Source organism: Hylobates moloch, unplaced genomic scaffold (assembly GCF_009828535.3).
Source record: "Hylobates moloch isolate HMO894 unplaced genomic scaffold, HMol_V3 SCAFFOLD_6, whole genome shotgun sequence".
Classification (NCBI taxonomy): domain Eukaryota; kingdom Metazoa; phylum Chordata; class Mammalia; order Primates; family Hylobatidae; genus Hylobates; species Hylobates moloch.
Genome location: NW_026652281.1, coordinates 96,667,216 through 96,688,578, shown reverse-complemented (window position 1 = coordinate 96,688,578; position 21,363 = coordinate 96,667,216).

Here is a 21,363-nt window from a genome sequence, read left to right as displayed (position 1 = left end):
CATGTAACATGATTCTGGATAATAAGACATAATTGAGAGGTTGCTGAGGGACTTTTGTAAAAGGCTTTTCTTACTCCTTTAGTGTAACAACAACAAAGTAATAATTCCTTATTCATAGCATATAGCACTTGCAACTAGGATTGCCATTTTGGGACCCTGAAAATATTTTTCTATCTTTAGTATATTCTCTGTAGGTATAATGGAAAGGGGTATAAAACTGACTCCTTGAGACTATCCATTGAATCAACTCATTTTAATTAACCCTGGATCCTGATTACCTCCAGACTTATTATTTATAAGAAATAAATCCTATTGTTTTTAAATACTTTTAGAGTTTGGTTACAGTTGCATTGCATCTAAAAAACAAAAAACAAAACAAAACTAGTTAAAACAAACACATCTGCTTAACGAATGAAGGAGGGGTTGAGTGGTAGACTCCTAGGCAAAAGGGCACATGACAAACAAAGACAACACAGAGCCCTATTTATGGAAACATTAAATATCACCTAAAGCTCAGTTTCTAAAATAAAAAGAGGGGCAGAGATAAGGCTTGAGATAGCAAATGGTTGTGCCGGTGCATAACAGGGTAAAACTTTTCAACATTTATGTGATCAAAGTAAAGTACATGTGGCTTGAGGCTTTTGAAATATCCTCTATCTTGAAAACGACACAATTATTGCCCTCATGATTTTGCTTTAGCCTGAAAATTTCAGTGTTATTATAGCTCTGGCACCAGATCATAAAATTTCAAATTAGTAACTCAGTAATTTCTTTTTCAAAGGAGAGTACTTTCTTGCCATATTAGACTTACAACGTGTGCATAAACTCTACCTATATAATCCATCAGGGTGACATGATCACTGGGTACTATATTTCCCAAGAAAAAATGCTGCAGAATAATTGAGAGAAACATTCAATAATGCAAATATCATCAGAAAGAGGTAGGATGAGGTCATGAATCAAGCCTTTGGCCTTCTACTTATTTGTATTATCTTAATCAAGTTACTTAAACATTCCATATTTTAAAATAAGAAGTGAGTGCTAAAACACTTTCTTCTAAGAAATAAGTTGGGAAAAAAAGGCTCACACAGGTTAAGTGACATAACTGATTTGCCTATCTTTCCATTTTTTTCTCAATGAAAATTATAAATTGACAAGATGGCAACCAAAAAAAAGCACATTGCTTTTGGAAAAATCAAACAAACAAAAAGCCCCTGGGCTCCATGGGCTGACTATAACAAACAATGGATCTTACCTGGTTGAAGTAAGTGCTAATGCCCTTCGATGATAGTAAACATCTATGTGAATTCACATCTAATGGTAGTTTTGGAGACTCACTAGGTAGTCTGGCAACCACGGGTTTGAGAAAAAATAATGCATATCTGGCATTAACACAGACAGACAGACCCTGAGCTGGAACTCAGGATCTGATTTTTAGAAGCAAAATGACATAGTTTACTTAAATCCCTGCCTCAGTTTTGACATGTCTAAGACATGACACTATTGATGCTTAAATATGAATACATATGGCAAGTTCTTTGACCACGTAAGTGTTCAAATAGCACTTGCAGACTCAGTGAGTCTGATCAGGCTTAATCTCCAAGTAGGCAGTCCAGACACTGAGATTCAATCCTCACCTCATTCTCCACCCAAACTGTGTGCCTCAATGATGTCTGGGACTGAGTGAAGGGAGCCGGTTGAAGAAAATCAAAAATACCTACCATTAATGGGCATATATTTTTCACAGTCCTCTAATGGCATTTTCCCCTTTAAAGAAGGTTGTTGCTATTTCTATCCTGTTTCAGATGAAATAAAACGTAGAAAATTTGGGTGACTTAACTATTGTCGGGGCTCAGAAAATGATACCCCAAAATAAAGGCCTCAGAAGCAAAAATTTCTCTCTGAGCTTCCTCCACCTTCCTGTCTCTGGCGCCTCATTCGCTCCACAGGCTAGCCATATAAACTAGAATCCCTCTTCCTCACAGTGGGTCATAAAAACCAGAACCGCTTTTACCCAAAGCAAGTCATAAAACCTAAAAATATTACTTTAATTCCCCCCTCCCACTTTTCGTATAAAAACTGGCCATAAAGAAATTTTCTGACCTACTTTGTTTAAGTGTAGGTCATAAGACCTCCCCTTCCAGACAGGGTCTTGCTTCATACCCATAAGGAAGGCAGGCTTCACAGAGATGCCAAGATGAATCAAAACAGGCAAGCTTTTCTGGGTTTTCCCACTCAGTCTATTAGCATTAGATCATACCCTTTTTGTCCAATCATATTCTACATGGTTGTCCATACTATGTTGAACCAAGCATAAAAACCAACAGTTTCCTCTGTATCCTTGGGTCTTCATTCTGAAGGCTCCCAAGTCATGTCAAACTATGACCAAATACATTTGTCTGCATTCTCTCCCATTAATCTGCCTTCTGTCAGTGATTTTCAGCAAACCTTCAGAGGCCAAAGGGAAAACTACTTACATTATGGCAATACAATTAAGTAGTTACTGCAGAAAGAATCTTTGTTAAGAGGAAGACATGAGAGAGAAAGTAAGAGAGGCAATCCAAATACCTGACTGATGTGGAACAAGTTCCTTCATGAAACTGCTATGAAGACTCGAAATCTGAACCTAGCACATTCTTGGTGGGCTGGCTAGATTTTGAATGCACTGCTTATGCAAAGGAGAAAAATATATGTATAACTCAAGGCATCTTCTAAGCCCAGCTGCAAGAGGAAGCTAGGGATGACAGTGTCTTCTCTCACCACAGGATAAAAGCCCTGTAGCCATGACTAATTGCACAGACAGGATCTGGGATCTGCAGAGCACAGACATTCAGGGTAAAGTGGGTGGTTACATTCACAAGAGAGTTACTTAGAACAGTAGACAGTTAAAGACAGTGGGGCATTTTTTTGTTCCAAGAATGGGAGGAATATTGGAGCAGTGGGAGACAGGAGGGAGGTCTGGTTTCCTTTTAGTGTCGTTCGATTAGTAGTAATATACAAACCAGCCCCCAGGAACCAGGACTGCCCTGGTGTGCTTTTCATTGGTAATAAACTTGAAATTTGAAAGCACTGAGAAGGGTAATACTCTCTGTCTCACTTTCGTTCTCCCTTTTTTCATCTCACTCATCAATTACCTGTAAAAACTCTGTTTAAAAGCAACAGAAAGCAGCTTCTACCTCCCTTTCAAGTAGCTTTGCTAAATACCTCTCAGGATGAGATTGTCTTATCTGACAGGTAAATTGCTGTTCCTCTCAATCTTCAGAAAAATACACTCTCTCTACCTGACTTGATGTTATCAACCTGCTTTCAAGCATTTCAAACCATCTATGAACATAAGGAAAGTATGTTTGCATGTGTGTGTGAGTGTGTGTGATTCAATTTCTCACTGCCCACATAACATTTCCCTAGGCATATCTTGGCATAAACCAAATAAGCAAAAGTTGCTATATTCCCTGTTAGATACAGGTAAACATTGGAATAATATCATCATTTTTATCTCATATTTTCTCATGGAATTAACAACATTGTCCTTCGGTACTGGTTTCTGTGTTTGGATTTGCTTGTATCCTTTTCTACTATGTCTTAGGCCATCTAAACCACCAAAAATGTTAATTACCTGTGGATATCTGTTTATTGCTATTAAGTGTTTTACATTTTTCCACAGGGGATTTGAGGTAGCTTTTGGTTTATTTAGAAAAAGGAAATAATTCAACTCTAGGTGAAACTTTATTGAGTGCCTATAACATGCCAGATACATTGTAATAGTAGATAGTAATGCCTTGTAAATAATAGGGAACTTGGTACCAGTTATCAAGATAAATATTATTTATCACATTGAGGACTCATAACAAATATTTGAGCTGAATATATTTACTCCAGTTTGGAAAGAAAAATAATCCTCAAAACAGACATTTGATATAAGCATGTCATATCTGTTTTGCAAACAGGCAAACTTATTTGCCCTGGGTCAATTAAATGTAAAACAAACTCTGAACCCAGGCTTTATGAACCAGAACCTGTGCTCCATAATAGCACACTATACTGCCTAATAGGGTGCCCATGCCAGACATTGGCAAAACAGTTTGAGAAAACATTTTAGGCATTCACAATGCTCATGAGGACCTTAAAGGATATAGAAAGAGTGAATGAGGCTAAGTTTCTAAACTGAAGATATCCACAGGTAAATGAGACACATATGCTTCTCAACACTTATTCAGATAAGCAAAGGTGTGATTGAAATAAGTAATATTCGTGGAGGACTGGGTGTCACAGATATAGAACTTCGATTCTTCTGTTTTCGTTTTCCTTAAAGTGTGCTTTGTGGAATACTGGGTCCAATAGGAGATTATGTCTTGTCAGGTTCCCACAAGCAGATCCCGAGACTGGGATTTTCAAGAAGTGATTTCCTGGGGTAATGATCTCAGAACAACTCTGTACGGATAAGGAAGTGAGGGAAACAGGAGAGGTCGGGGGCAGAGCAAAGGAAGGGCATGGTTTTTCTGACATCTAGCCTCTCAAATTGATCTCAAAAGAAGCCCTGGACTGTGAAAGGCACCAGAAAGTGTGAACAACTTTAGGCCTGAAAGTTGTAGTTTTGCACCCTCTGTAGCAGTCAGTCATTGGCAAATGATTAACAATCAGCTAACAACAAAAAATCCTGACTTGCAGAGTTTGCCGGTTTTCATGGTACAAATACTCCCGTGTGATCAATGTCAAGTCACCATTTGATATCACTAGATGCCGAGTTGGGAAGAGCACTTTTGGCTCTCCTGAACTGGTGTGAGCTGAATCCAGCACACTACTGGCTGTAACCTCCTAGACATTTCTGAGAGGAGCCTTCTACAAGTGTGAATCTTTGTAGTAAACACTCCCAGAAGCTGGGGGTTGGAGACACCAGCTGCACAGAGTGTCAGGGAGGGCATCAGCAGTGTCTGCAAGAGGCATTCATAGTTGTTGGTTGCTAACTGGCTTGGTGGACAAATATGTCTATGTAACATTAAGTTGAATGAAGATAAATTTATTTCTTTAGTGAAGAACACATTAGGTCCTTTAATATACTACGGTTTAATGTGTCCTTTCAGAATAATGAACTGTTTTATAGGGTTTTCAAATTTAAGTTTATTTGATATTTTTTGGTCCAGATTATCTGTCTAGTATTTTATGTAGAAAACAGACACACACACACACGCACACACACACACACATTCTTAAGAGTGATTATTCCTTGTACCACCTGCTTCAGAATCACCTAGGTTATTATTCAACCTGCAGATTTCTAGGTCATACCCGCAAAATACTGAATCAAATCACTGATGCTTTGGCCTGGGGATCTGTCAGTGTAACAAGCACTTTGGGTAACTATGATAATGCCCTAAAGTTGGAGAACCTGGGTGCTGGCTGATATGCTTTTAATCTGATGTACACTAGTTCATTAGAAACTGCATACCTTCTGTTGAATGCTTTTCACTGAATGGAGATTTAGTGATATGCAACCCACTTTCAGCACTGACACGAATCCGCTCTAGAAAATCTGCTTTGGAATTTACTGGAGAGTTGTTGCCAAACACACCAACTTCACATGCCTCTGCATGAGCCCTCAAGAAGTATTGCTTGAGAAAAAATTTTCAGAGCTAAGTGGCAGGAAGTTTACTTTGAAGAGGTTTTGTTACTTTACCAAGATCGTGTAAGTACCAAAGGCAGACTTGAGAATTAAACCTAAGGTTTTTTATGGTACAAAATCCATTATTTTGATAACTTACCATATCTTTGAAATATCGTTATTTAACTTTTTAAAATAAATTGGGGGCCTATGATTTTTCACATTCAAAACCTCCTAGTAACCCAGAACCTCACTTTGAAAAAAAAAAAAGAACTACAGTAGACAGAGATAATAATAGACTTCAATGACGATTTTAATGAAAATATTTAAGAGAAGCTTTAAGGAACTACAATTATCTAGGGAGTACAATCAACACAGCCCACAAAATAGGACAAGACTTTCCTCTTTTGCCTCATTAGTAGTTTTCATTTGTTTGACCCATACCCTTAATTGCAACGAGTTAGTGCAAATGTAGGATGAAAAGTGGGGAAAATGTCAAGTTCTCTAAATCATAATCTTTTGGGACGTAACAATTACCACAGATTTCATTTGGTTGTTTGAGCTAGTGATTATTATAATTATGATAAAATATTCAGCAAATCACCTGCTGATTGAGATAGCTTGAGTAAAATAACTGGATTTTTCACAAAACAATTTTTATTCAATCAGAAGAAATATACATTTGAAAAAAACAAAACTCTTTAAAATGGGATGTTTTGAGTGAGGTCAAAGAGTGTAGCAATAACTTTCTGAGAAAGAGTATCTATTTTCAGTTGGGGACCTAGTTTTAAATGACTCTTTTAGCTCACTTTCAGGTGGAATGAGGTTACATAATATATATCTATTTTGGCAGGTTTTGAAATTAATGAGACTGTCTCGGAAGGGAGATGATAGTTAAAAAGAGCATTAATGTTCACAAAAACCTGCCATCTTCTTTTTATTTTTTTTTTTTAAAGGAAAAGAAATGCTTAATAGGAAATGTCAATCAATGGATTCCTGGTTGGAAAGCATCCCACTGCACTGTCACATTGCACTGTCTAGTGGACACTAGAATTGAGATGACTCCCAGTGAGTCACACACTTGTGTTATCTTCTCCCGTTGAGTGTGGCTGGAACTGACTTGCTTCAAACCAATATAATATGGCAAAGGTGGAGGGATTTTACAAGTATAAGTAAGGCTGGAAGTCAGTTGATTTTGAGTTCATCAAAAGCTAGGTAATACTGGGTGGGCCTGACTTAAGTGAAAGCCTTAAGAGGGATTATCCAAAATCAGCAAATATGTTGTAAGAGGTATGTGGCAAGAGCAGGTGGCAGGGAACTGCAAAAGTTTCTAGGAAATGAGAATAATCCCACTACAGTAAGAGAATGGTGACCTCAGCTCTACAAATGTGACGAAAGAAACAGAACACTACCAACAACCAATTAAGCTTCAAAAAGCACTTAGAATTAAAAAAAATGAAGCTTGGTTGACATTTCGATTACAGCCTTGGGAGAGCTTTTATAGAGAAGTCGTATAAAAGCTGGGCAATGTTCAGACTCATGAACCACAAAAACACTAATACATTTTTGTTATTTTAAGCCACTGAGTTTTAAGTAAATTACTGTGAATCAATAGATAACTAACGCACACTACTTGAAACCATTAATGCATGCTCTTCAACAGAAAAAGTCACAAAAGAAGATCTTCCTATGGAACATGAGACCAGTTAGTCTTCCATAACCTTGTTCTCTGTTGTTCCCAAAGATGTGCTTTTTGGTCTTACCAACTGAGATATTTGTAGTTCGTATTTATTGCTCTTTTACATATCAGAATTTATACACGTGCCACTCTTCTTCAGGAATGTCCTTTTCCATTGTGTTAAACCTTCATAACTCAGCTTTAGCAGATATCTACTCTTTTGGCCTAAATAGTACTTATTCATTCTGATTTTTTTTTAATGTACTTCTGTTCCCTAGTTCTGAGTTCTTATGGTTGGCAAAGAACAAACTCCACTTTGGGTTCAAAGGAAAATAAAGCAACTCAGTTTTCCATTATTGTTGGACATGTTGTTAAATAAACATGAGGGCTATGAGATAGTGGGGCAATGGAAATTATTGTGATGTTCATGAAAATACATCCATCAGGAAAGTGGTTACAGAATGAATCATCATATCTCCTTGGCTACAAGGATTGGGTTAGATATGGGCATATAGTTATATTAGCAACAATACTCCTCAAATCAAGCACTTTGGAGAACTATTCAGAAGAAAAGGTTCCTGATTTTTCCATAACCGTAGGAAGTTCAGATACAAACGTAGGGCTCCTTGGTATCACCTCTTGTAATATGACCAAAAAAAAAAAAAAAAAAAAAAAACAATAACAGAAGAAGATAGAAATAATGACTGCATGGAGAAGTGGACTTCTTTGAAATATCATATGGGCATATACATAAGTCATGCCTGAATCTGCTCTTGGATAATAAGTCACCTTTAATTTTAACTGTGCAATGTAAACCAAAGTTGATGATCCCATACCACTAAAGTTAATTTATTACATAAGTATTTACTTAGCAAATGTTATTTGCAAGGCTGTATTAGACGTATTGTGAGGGCCATTCAGTTAAGTTAGAAGTAGTCACTGCTTTTGTGGGATCACAAAGTCATTATAAAGGGAGCACATAATTTTGAAAAAACTAAAAGTGATTAATGCAAAATATCATGAAAGAAAAGTAAAGAAGAGCTGAAAAATGACTGGAAATGAAAGTATTTGAGAAGATAATATTTGATCTAGGGATTAAAAAGATGGGAAGGATTTTAACATATGAAAATGCGTAAGGAAATTGACTCCCTGTTTAGGCAGTGTTGTTAATAAACATGAGGGCTATGAGACAGTGGGGCAATGGCAATTACTGTGATGTTCATGAGCATATATCCATCAGGAAAGTGGTTAGAGAATGAAAACAGAGAGGCAATTTGGAACTCCATAAAGGCTTACTGTCACATACAAGGGATTTAGATATAATGCAGTAAAATGAAACATTTATAGGTATTTTAGGTGGAAAGTTTAGCCTCAGATGTGTTCTAGGACAATGGCTCTGTAACTTTAATGGATATTGGAACAACCAGATATACCTATTAAACATGCAGATTTTCCGATCCACCTAAATATTCAGATTTATTAAATCTGAGGTCGAGCCTATAAATATGTATTACTAACATGTACTCAAAGAATAATGAACATCAGTAAACCATTTATGTCCCAAATAAAAAAAAAACTGACAGAATGAATGAAAATGCTATTTATAATGACTTGGTGACAACAGACATACTCTGGGACTATTTTCAGTTAATCAAAATGTGTCCTATCCTGGTTAAAATTCCTCCAAATGCAGAGCCTAAGACAAAAACCTGGGGCCAGCTAGTTTGTTTGGAGGGAGAACAGTGATAGAGAAGATGAAGAAAAGGATGGAGAGAGAGTGTTGAGCTGATTCACGCTGTGGACAGATTAATCATACCAGGAACCTTTAACTATGTTGCTTTAGGAAAATTATACTGATGGATGTTTGCTAGAATTTGTATGTGGTGCCACTGTAGAGAATATTACGAACTGCAATGTTTCTAACCAGAGATGAAGAAATCATTAACTTATTAATAAGAAAATCTGAAATTGAGAAGTTGATTGTTCAGGGAAGGATAAGTTTCATATTTGAATGAAATGAATTAGAAGTAGCAGTAAGTGCAAAGATGCAAGTCCAGAAGAAGAAATAAGGGTGGGGACATAAATTTTGAAGACTTTTACATAAGCATGGTAGATGAAGCCCCAGGAACTAATTAAATGACTCTGCAAGAAATAGGAAAAGAATCTGGAAAAAGGAAACCATCTGTGAGGAAAAACAGACATGAGGACAAATCTGTTATTCTAACTTTCTAGGGGCAGAGAAGCGATATCTCTAGAATTCTTGTTTGCTTTGGATGTCTGACCAACCAGGAAGACAGAATCACCAACTACTAATTAAAAGTACTGAGAGCAGGAAAGTGTCTTGCTTTCTAAGTGAGGCAGGAAGCTTAATTTGTAAGCAATATAAGAAAGCAGCCTCAAGACTGAGTTTTCAATGTTTTTGCTTCTCTTAGTTAATTGTAGCTTCTTGGAAAGGTGTTCCACTAACAGGGAGAGACCATGCTGGTGAAACTAAAGCTGCATATAAAAGTACGTATGGGTCAATCATCCTACAATCTCAATCTTAGGTCATGGCATCGACGCCACTTGCCCACAAAAAGGTGATAGAGGCCTTGTCTTTTGTGAAAGTATCTGCAGAGGCCACATTGACAAAGGCAACTACGTAAATACTGCAAGTGGTGGTTGAAATAACTACTCATAATATTCGGATCTATGCCTTTCCAAATGTTTTCTATGTATTTATAAATGTATATAATTTAAAAACTGGCCTAACCTACTTTTGTCCCCATCTCCCATACTTTACCTTATATCATAACCCTGTTTTTATATTATTGAATATAAATATACTCTATTAATCTGTTCTCATGCTGCTAATAAACACATACCCAAGACTAGGTAATTTAAAAAGGAAAGAGGCTTAATGGTCTCACAGTTACACATATCTGGGAAGGCTCACAATCATGGCAGAAGGCAAAGGAGGAGCAAAGGCATGTCTTACATGGTAGCAGGCAACAGCTCGTGTGCAGGGGAACTACCCTTCATAAAACCATCAGATCTCGTGAGACTTACTTACTATCACGAGAACAGTACAGGAAAATCCACTCCTGTGATTTAATTACCTCCCACTGGGTCCCTCCCTCCATATGTGAGGATTATGGGAGCTACAATTCAAGATGAGATTTGGGTGGGAACACAGCCAAAGAATATCAATAACAATTTTTGAAAATTGTGTAAAGTTGTATTCTCTGGATGTATGAAACTGTGTTTAGAATTCTGCTGTTACATTGGACACTTTTATTGTTTGAAATTATTTTGGACTATTACTTTTTATAATTTAAGAAGAATAAAGCAGTGATAAGATGTTTAGTTCTTTCCCATCATATTTACATATTAGTTATTGTTGTTTTTAGGAAACAAGATTTTAGTTTGCCACAAAAGTAAATGTAGGTTTCAACCAGAACAACAAAAAAGAATTTTGTTAGTATTTATGTTTACTTTTTTTTTTAGAAAAATGTCTTTTTGCATTCTATGTTTCTCTATATTAATGAGGGTCTCAGAGTTGAACAAAGGGGCTACTTACAAAAGTGTGAGTGAGATTTGTGAAATCTACAAGGATAGTGAAGTATCTTGGGTAACAGTGGAGTGCCAATGAAGCACCTTTATAGTCCCTAGTCCTGAACAGAGGAGGAGAGGGAATCAGCAAACAGAAAGCTGGGTGGATAGGTGGGGCTCTGGACCTGTAAATTTATGTTATTGGAACTCCTCCAAGAGGCAGCTGTGAAGATCGGTGCCCTTGCCTCATGTTCCTTGTTCTCTCCAATCTGCTGCCAGTACTCTTTACCTGATTCCAATTGAAAGGCAGAGGGCAATATGAATAGTTGGTTTAAGCCAATCTCCTGATCTCCTGGGGTGGGCTTGGGACAAGTGAAAAGGAAAGAGAAGGATAGGGTGAAGGAAATGGAAGAGAATATGCTTAGTTCCTTTAATACAACGAGCAAATGAAGTACTATTAATATAAATACAATTACGGGGTTAAAACATTTTATCCCTTAGCAAATTGTATGGGATAATTATCAATCCCTGCAAAGAATATTCACATAATTTAGTCTTTTATTCATTCAACAAGTTCTTCTCTCAGACTCCACAAAGTTTTATTCTCTAATAGCATCAGTAGATAAGTGTTCTAACTCATATTTCATTTTATTAAAAAAACTATGGAGGAACACTAATTTTATGGGGTATGTCCTGTTTCATTCACCTCTATAGTCTTACTTCTTCAATATCCCTCTATAGAGCTAATGCTTAGGAGACGTGTGTTCACTTAAACATTGGTTCTCCAAAGTTTATATTTTAGACGATTGTTTTAGGTTTAAAAAACAATAAAACACCCATACGCACCTTATCTAGTTTCCCTAGATATTAAAATCTTGCCACATTATCAGTATTTCTATAGGTGTATAATTTTATTTTAATTAACCAATTTTTGGTTGAATTATTTAAAATTAAGTTGATATCACCATAAAAATCCTAAATACTTTAGCATGCATCTCCTAAAATAAGGACAGTCTCATACACAACATAATATTGAGAGGTGACAGCGTGCTGGCAGTCCTCACAGCCCTCGCTCGCTCTCGGCGCCTCCTCTGCCTGGGCTCCCACTTTGGTGGCACTTGAGGAGCCCTTCAGCCCACCGCTGCACTGTGGGAACCCCTTTCTGGGCTGGCCAAGGCGGGAGCTGGCTCCCTCGGCTTGCAGGGAGGTGTGGCGGGAGAGGCGCCAGCGGGAACCGGGGCTGCGTGCGGCGCTTGTGGGCCAGCTGGAGTTCCGGGTAGGCGTGGGCTTGGGGGGCCTGCACTCGGAGCAGCTGGCCAGCCCTGCCGCCCCGGGCAATGAGGGGCTTGGCACCTGGGCCAGCGGCTGCGGAGGGTGTACTGGGTCCCCCAGCAGTGCCAGCCCACCAGCACGGCGCTCGATTTCTCACCGGGCCTTAGCTGCCTTCTCACAGGGCAGGGCTCGGGACCTGCAGCCCGCCATGCCTGAGCCTCCCACCCCCTCCATAGGCTCCTGTGCCGCCCGAGCCTCCACGACGAGCGCCACCCCCTGCTCCACGGTGCCCAGTCCCATCGACCACCCAAGGGCTGAGGAGTGCGAGCGCACCGCGCGGGACTGGCAGGCAGCTCCACCTGCAGCCCCAGTGCGGGATCCACTGGGTGAAGCCAGCTGGGCTCCTGAGTCTGGTGGAGATGTGGAGAACCTTTATGTCTAGCTCAGGGATTGTAAACACACCAATCAGCACCCTGTGTCTAGCTCAAGGTTTGTGGATGCACCAATTGACACTCTGGCTGCTCTGGTGGGGCCTTGGAGAACCTTTGTGTCAATACTCTGTATCTAGCTGATCTGATGGGGACATGGAGAACTTTTATGTCTCACTCAGGGATGGTAAACGCACCAATCAGCACCCTGTCCAAACAGACCACTCAGCTCTACCAATCAGCAGGACATGGGTGGGGCCAGATAAGAGAATAAAAGCAGGCTGCCTGAGCCAGCAGAGGCAACCCGCTCGGGTCCCCTTCCACACTGTGGAAGCTTTGTTCTTTCGCTCTTTGCAATAAAACTTGCTACTGCTCACTCTTTGGGTCCACACTGCTTTTATGAGCTGTAACACTCACCGCGAAGGTCTGCAGCTTCACTCCTGAAGCCAGCGACACCACCAGCCCACCGGGAGGAACAAACAACTCCAGACGGGCTGCCTTAAGAGCTGTAACACTCACCGTGAAGGTCTGCAGCTTCACTCCTGAGCCAGCGAGACCATGAACCCAGCAGAAGGAAGAAACTCCAAACACATCTGAACATCAGAAGGAACAAACTCCGGACATGCCGCCTTTAGAACGGTAACACTTACTGTGAGGGTCCGTGGCTTCATTCTTGAAGTCAGTGAGACCAAGAACCCACCAATTCCGGACACAATATCACCATCATACCTAAAAAATCAATAATAATTTCAGAGTATATCCTAATTAATAGCCTACATTTCACTTTCCACAACTGTCTCTAAAATATCTTTAGCACATTTTTAAAAATCTAGGATCCTACCAAGGATCACAAATTGCATTTTTACTTTTTTATTGATACATAATTGCACATATTTTTGGGGTACATTTGATATTTTGATACGTGAAACAATGTGTAATGACAAAATCAAGGTAATTAGAATATTTATTACCTTGAACATTTATCATTTCTTTGTTTTGGGAACATTCCAAACCATTTTTAGCTCTTTTAAAATACAAAGTAAAATAGAATTATAGTCACTCTACTTTGCTATCAAACACTAGAATGTACTCCTTCAATGTGACTATGTCTTTGTACCTATAAACAACCTTTCTTCATCACCTCCACCCCTCTACTCTTCCAAGACTTTGATAATCACCATTCTACTCTTTACCTCCATGAGATAAACCATTTTTTTTTTTTAGCTCTCACATATGACTGAGAATATGCAATTTTTGTCTTCCTGTGTCTAGCTTATTTCACTTAACATAATGTCCTCCGGTTCCCTCCGTGCTGCTACAAATGACAGAGTTTCATTCATTTTTATGGCTGAATAATATTTTCTTTTATATGTATACATAAAAGAAACTATATACACACAAACAGGCACACACAAACACACATACGTACACACCATAGTTTCTTTACCCATTTATTCACTGATCAACACTTAGGTTGATTTCAAATCTTGGCTATTGGGAATAGTGCTGCAATAAAAATGGGAGTGCAAATGTCTCTTTGATGCACTAATTTCCCTTCTTTTGGACTGATACCCAGCAGTTGGATTCCTGAATTATATATTAGATCTACTTTTGGTTTTTGGAGACATCACTATATTGTTTTCCCTAGTGGCTGTATTGTATTAATTTACATTTCACCAACAGTTTACTGGCATTTTCCTTTCTCTACATCCTCACCAGCATCTATTACTTTTTGTCTTTTTAATAATAGTCATTATAACTGGGGCAAGATAATAGCTCATTGTGGTTTTGATTTGCATTATACTGATGATTAACGATAATGAGCATTTTTAATATACCTTTTGGCCATTTTTATGTTTTCTTTTCAGAAATGTCAGCTCAGACCTTTTGCCATTTTTTTTTTGGGGGGCAATTCATGTTTTTTGGAGGTTATTTGTGGGGTGTTTTTTTGCCACTACGTTGTTTGGTTTGAATTTCTTATATATTCAAGTTATTTATCCCTTGTCAGATGGATAGTTTGCAAATATTTCTCCCATTATATAGGTTGTCTCTTCACGCTGTCGATTGTTTCTTTTTCTTTGTGGAAACTTTTTTAACATTATATAATATTATATACAAGATTATATAAAATGTTATATATAACATTTATTTTACTTTTGTTGCCTATTTTTATATCTTACTCAAAAAATATTTGCCCAGACCAATACCCTGAAGTGTTCCCTCCATGTTTTTACCTAGTTGTTTCATAGTTTCAAGTCTTATATTTAAGTCTTTAATCCATTTTTATTTGAGTTTTGTATACGGAGAGCGACAGGGGTGTAGTTTCTTTCTTCTTTCTTCTGCATATGGACATTTCTGTGTTCTCTATTCTGTTCCATTGGCTTGTGTGTTTAGTTTTATGCCAGTGCCATGCTGTTTTGACTAGTATAACTTTGTAGTATATCTTGAAGTCAGGTAATGGAATATCTTCAGCTTTGTTCTTTTTGCTCAGGATTGCTTTAGCTATTCAGATCTTTTGTGGTAACATACAGATTTTCAGATTTTTTCACATTTCTTTGAAGATTGTTATTAGTATTTTGACAGAGATTGCACTAAATTTGTAGATCACTTTGGGTAGTATAGACCTTTTATCAATATTGGTTCTTTCAAACTATGAGCACGGAATATCTCTCTATATTCTGTGTTCTCTTTATTTAATCAGTGTTTTATAGTTTTAATTGTAGAAATCTTTTACTTCTTTGGTTAACTGTATTCTTTAGGTATATTTTTTGTAATTATTATATGTGGACTGCTTTCTTGATTTATTTGAAAAATAATTGATTGATCACTGTTAGTGTACAGAAACACTACTGAGTTTTGTACGTTGAGTTTGTATCCTGCAACTTTACTAAATTCATTAATCAGTTCTAAGAGAATTTGGTGGAGTCTTTAGATTTTTCTAAATATACGATCTTGTTGTCTGCAACAAAGCTAATTTGATTTATTCCTCTACAATTTAGATAACTCTTTTTTATTTCTCTTGCCTAATTGCTCTAGCTAGGACTTCTAGTACTGTTTAACAGAAGTGGTGAAAGTGGGCATCCTTCTCTTGTTTCAGATACTGGAGAAGAAAGACTTTCCATTTTTTTCTCATTCAGTATGATGTTAGCTGTGAGTCTGTACCACATGACCTTTATTGTTTTGAAGTATGTTGTTTCTATACCCAGTTTGCTGAGGGTTTTTATCATGAAGGGATGTTAAATTTTGCAGTGTTGATTAAATGCTTTTTAAATCAATCAATGAATTTATTGAAAGCATTTTAATCAATGCTTTTTCAGCATTGATTTGTGTTTGCTGAACCATTCTTGCATCCCTGGGATGAATCCCACTTGATCATTGATACGGTTTGGCTGTGTCCCACCCAACTCTCATATTGAATTGTAGTTCCCATAATCCCCAGGTATCACGGAAGGAACCAGGTGAAGAAAATTGAATCATAAGGGAGTTTCCTCCATCCTGCTCTCATGATAGTGAATTAGTTCTCACAGGATCTGAATTTGTAAAGGCTTTTCCCCCTTTGCTCGGCTCTCATTCTCTTTCTTGCCGCACTGTGGAGAGATGCCTTCTGCCATGATTGTAAATTTCCTGAGGCCTCCCCAGTCATGCAGAACTGTAATTCAATTAAGCCTTTTTCCTTTATAAATTGTGCAGTCTCAGATATTTCTTCATAGCAGCATGAGAATGGACTAACACAATCATGATGAATTATATTTTAAATTTATTGTCGAATTTAATTTGTTAGTATTTTGTTGAGAATTTTTGCATCTGTCCTCATCAGATATGTTGGCCTATAGTTTTCCTTTGTGGTTGTATCCTTGTCTAGTTTGGGTATAAGGGTAATGCTGACCTTGTAAAACAAGTTTTGAAATATTCTCCCCTTTTCGAGTTTTCGGATTAGTTTAATTAGAATACGTATTGGTGCTTCTTTAAATATTTGGTAGATTTCAGCAGTGAAGCCATCAGGTCCTGGGCCTTTCTTTGATGAGGGACTTTGTATTACTGCTTCAATCTCATTACACGTTATTGGTTTGTTCAGGTTTTCTATCTCTTCATGGTTCAATCTTGGTAGGCTGTATGTGTGCAGGAATTTTCCCATTTCTTCTAGGTTTTCCAAATTGTTGGGATATAGTTGTTCATAACATACTTTAATGATACTTTGTATTTATGTGGTACCAATTTTAATGTCTTCTTTTTAATCTCTAATATTATTTATTTCAGTCTTACCTCTCTTTCTCTTCATCTAACTAAAGGTTTATCGATCTGTTTATCTTTTCAGAAAACCAGTCTTTGGTTTTATTAATGTTTTGTCCATTTTTTGTTTCGATTTTGCTTATTTCTACTCTGATCTTTCTTAGTTCTTTTTTTCTATTAATTCCGAGTTTGGTTTGTTCTTGCCTTTCTGATTCCTTTAGGGACATAATCAGGTTGTTTATTTGAATTATTTCCACTTTTTCAATGTAGGCATTTATTGCTATAAGCCTTCCTTTTAGAATTGTTTTTGCTGTATTCCTTAGATTTTAGTATGTTGTGTTCATTTTTTGTCAAGACATTTTTAATTTCCTTTTTGATTTCTTCATTGCTCTGTTTGTTGTTCAGGAGAATGCTGTTTAATTTTTATGAATTTGTGCAGTTTCCAAAGATCTTTCTGTTATTGATTTCTAGTTTTAATTCATTGTCATCAGAAAGATACTTGATGTGATTTTGATTTTTAAAAAATGTGTTAAGACTTGTTTTGTAACATAACACGTGGTCTATTCTGGAGACTGCTCCATATGCTGTTGAGAAAAATTTGTATTCTTTATCTGTTGAATAGAATGTTCTGTAAATGTCCATTAGTTTCATTCAGTTTAGATGAAGTTTAACTCTGATTTTTTTGTTATTGTTGATTTTCTCTCTGGATGATCTGTCCATTGCTGCAAGTAAGACGTTGAAATTTATTATTATTATTGTATTACAGTCAGTCTCTCCCTTAGGTCTTTTAAGATTTGTTTTATATGTTTGGGTGCTCCAGCATTGAATTCATATATATTTACAATTGTTAAAACCTCTTGCTGTATTGACTCCTTTATCATTATATAACAGCGTTCTCTTTCTTTACTATTATTAAAGTCTATTTTTATAAAATATAAGTATAGCTACTCCTGTTCTTTTGGTTTTCATTTAAAGACAGTATCTTTTTCTATTCTTCCCTTTCAATATGTGTGTGCCTTTATGAGTAAAGTGAATTTTTTTGTACACGGCATATAGCTCAGTCTTTTAAAAAATCCATTTAACCACTGTATGTTTTTTAATTAGAACATTTAATTCATTTACATTCAAGGCTATTATTGACAGATAAGGGTTTACTACTGCCATTGTGCTACTTGTTTTTTGGTTTTTTGGAAACCTTTACGTCCTTTTTTCTCTCTTTTGCTGTTTTCCTTTGTGGTTAAGCAATTTTTCTTTAGTAGTATATTTGATTTTGTGCTATTTTTTTCCAGTGTATCTATTATAGGTTTTTGATTTGTGATTATCATGAGGCATTACATAAAACCATCTTTTTTTTTTTTTTTTTGAGACAGAGTCTCACTCAGTAGCCCAGGGTGGAGTGCAGTGGCACGATCTCGGCTCACTGCGGGTTCTGCCTCCCAGGTTCACACCATTCTCCTGCCTCAGCCTCCCCAGTAGCTGGGATTACAGGCGCTCGCCACTATGCCCGGCTAGTTTTTTTTTTTTTTGCATTTTTAGTAGAGACGGGGTTTCACCATGTTAGCTGGGATGGTCTCGATCTCCTGACCCCGTGATCCGCCTGTCTCGGCCTCCCAAAGTGCTGGGATTACGGGCGTGAGCCACCACACCTGGCCATAAAACCATCGTACAGTTACAACATTTATTTTAAACTGATAATGACATAACTTTTACCATAAAGAAAAAGTAACAAACACCATCTCTATACTTCCATACCACCCCCCAGATTTTTACTTTTCATATCCCAATTGACATCTTTTTATATTGCCTATCTCTTAACTAATTGTTGTAGTTTTTTGTTGTTGTTGTTTGTTTGTTTTTTGAGACTGAGTCTCCCTCTCTCACCAGGCTGGAGTGCAGTGGTGTGACCTTGGCTCACTACAAACTCCACCTCCTGGGTTCAAGCGATTCTCCTGCCTCAGCCTCCTGAGTAGCTGGGATTACAGGCGTGCGCCACCATACCCAGCTAATTTTTGTATTTTTAGTAGAGATGGGGTTTCACCATGTTGGCCAGGCTGATCTCAATCTCTTGATCTCGTGATGTGCCTGCCTCAACCTCCCAAAGTGCTGGGATTACTGGCGTGAGCCACTGCATCTTTCCTGCAGTTGTTATTTTTAACATTTTTGTCTTTTAGTCTTCATACATAAGATATATGATTTACTTATCCTGATTACAGTATTATAGTATTTTAAGTTTGTCTATTTTCTTTCTTTTACCTGGGAGGTCAATACCTTCAGACGGTTTCTTGTTACATCTAGTGTCCATTTATTTTAGATTAAAGAATTCCCTTTATCATTTCTTGTAAGACATGTCTGGTGTTGATGAATTTCCTCAGCTTTTGTTTGTCTCAGAAAGTCTTTATCTTTCTTTCATGTTTGGAGGTTAGCTTTGCTGGGTATTCTTGATTGAAAATATTTTTTTCATTCAGCACTTCAAATATAACATCTCACTCTCTCTTGATCGTCAGGGTTTCTGCTGAGAAACCTGCTGAAAGCCATATTGTGACTCAGAAGACAGCGATTTTTTTTTTCTTACTGCTTTGAATATTTGTGTGTTTGATCTTTGCTTATTTAATTATGACATGCCTTGGGGAATTCCTCTTTGAGTTGAATCGATCGGTGATTTCTGAGCTTCTTGTACCCGGATGCAGTCATGTGTCTCCAGATTTGAAAAATTTTCAGCCACTATTCCCTTAAATATGTTTTTTAGGGCTTTTTCTTTCTCACCTCCTTTGGGAATTCCTAAAAGGTAAAGGTTAGTTTGTTGATGATGTTTCATAATTCTTGTATGTCTTCTTCACTTTGTTTATGCAATTTCCTTTTCGGTTGTCTGATTGGATAATTTCACATGTTCTGTCTTCAAGCTTGCTAATGCTTTTCTTTGATCAACAAAGCTTTTTACAGTCTATTTCAGTCATTGTATTTCTTGTTTGTAGGTTTTCTTTTTTTAATGTTTCTATTTCTTTTTTGAATTTTTTATTTTATTCCTGGAATTAAGAAAATTATTTCATTTTCTATTCGTATTTTCTTATGATACCCTGGACTTCTTTAAGAAGATTATTCTTAATTCTTTGTCAGATGTTTTCTAGAACTTCAGTTCTACTGGGTCCATTTCTGGAGCTGTGTTGGTTTCTTTTGGTGTTGTCAAATTTAATCAAGTTTTCTCTGTTCATGTGTCTTTACATTGATGCCTGTGCATTTGAGAAGACAGTCACCTCTTCCAATTTTTACAGAGGTTTCTTGGTGTTGTTAGACATTTACTAAATTCAGAACTTAAATGCTGGTCCATTGTTGGTCACAATTCCAGGGAAGAATTACAACGAGCACCAGAGCTGAAACATTGTGCTGGAATGAACTCATTGTCTTCCCATTGTTTCCCAATGTGGTAAAGATTATAGTGAATATCAGAATTTACACACTGTTCTGAAACTAAATTGTTGCACTTCCTTGTTTCCCATTCTAGGAAGACCTATAATGAACACTGGAACTTAAATGTTGCCCTCAAACTATATTGTTACCCTGTCATTGTTTCCCAGTCTGGAAACAAAGTTAAAGGCACCTGAACTTAATCTTGACCTTTTAGTTGTTTCTGGGCCAGGGGAACACTCCAAGTAAAACATCCAGGCTTTGCAGAAAATCTGGCCAGAGATTTGGATCTTCCTGTGGATCATGTTCCTTGCAGTACTATGGTGCAGGCCAGTCTCTTCAATGTGGCATCCCTGCTAATCCTAGTGCAGAGCAGTCACCAATATCTACATGCTAGTCACTGCAGTCAGCATCCCAATCTTTATTCCCAATTCATTCTAGGTACTTCAGTCCTCCTGGACTCCTAATGGTTATTTTGGAAGGAGACCAAAGTGGGCTTTCCGTGAAGATTTCCAAACCAGTCCACAGATTGAATGTCCACTTTCAATTCTTTCCTCTCACCTTGCAAAACATAAGTCTAGGGAAATTCCTTGTGAGTAGCATTATGCTGGCTTGTAGGAGGGGGTGGCACACTTTGAAATGACTGTTTTTCTTATTTGTGACTTGTCTTGATTTTGTAATCCTAGAATTTCTCTACTTTTGCCCCAAGTTCTGCTGAATTCAGAGTGGTATTATTGTTATTTGTTTTTGTTTTTTTGAGATAGAGTCTCGCTCTGTCGCCCAGGCTGGAGTACAGTGGCAGGATCTCGGCTCACTGTAACCTCCCTCTCCCAGGTTCAAGCAATTCTCCCACCTCAGCCCACCTCGGCCTCCCAAAGTGCTGGGATTACAGGCATGAGCCAACATACCTGAGTGGTATTATTATCTTTGAATAACTTCTCATTGTATGTTTGTGGGGTAAGTGATGCCAAGAGATTTTATTTCACCATCTTGCTGATGCCAGGATCACACACTGCATTTGTGTGCGTGTGTGCGTGTGTGTGTATCTGCCTCTTCAGTTTATTTTAACAGAATAAAAACCCTGTCTTTTTTTCATGGTTGCTTGCTTGTTTCTTATGATAATGACTTTTTCTAAAGAACACAGGATAGATGTCTTATAGAATGTCTTACATAGTAAATTCATAAATCTACAACTAATTTCTAAAATTTCAAAATGCTTAATA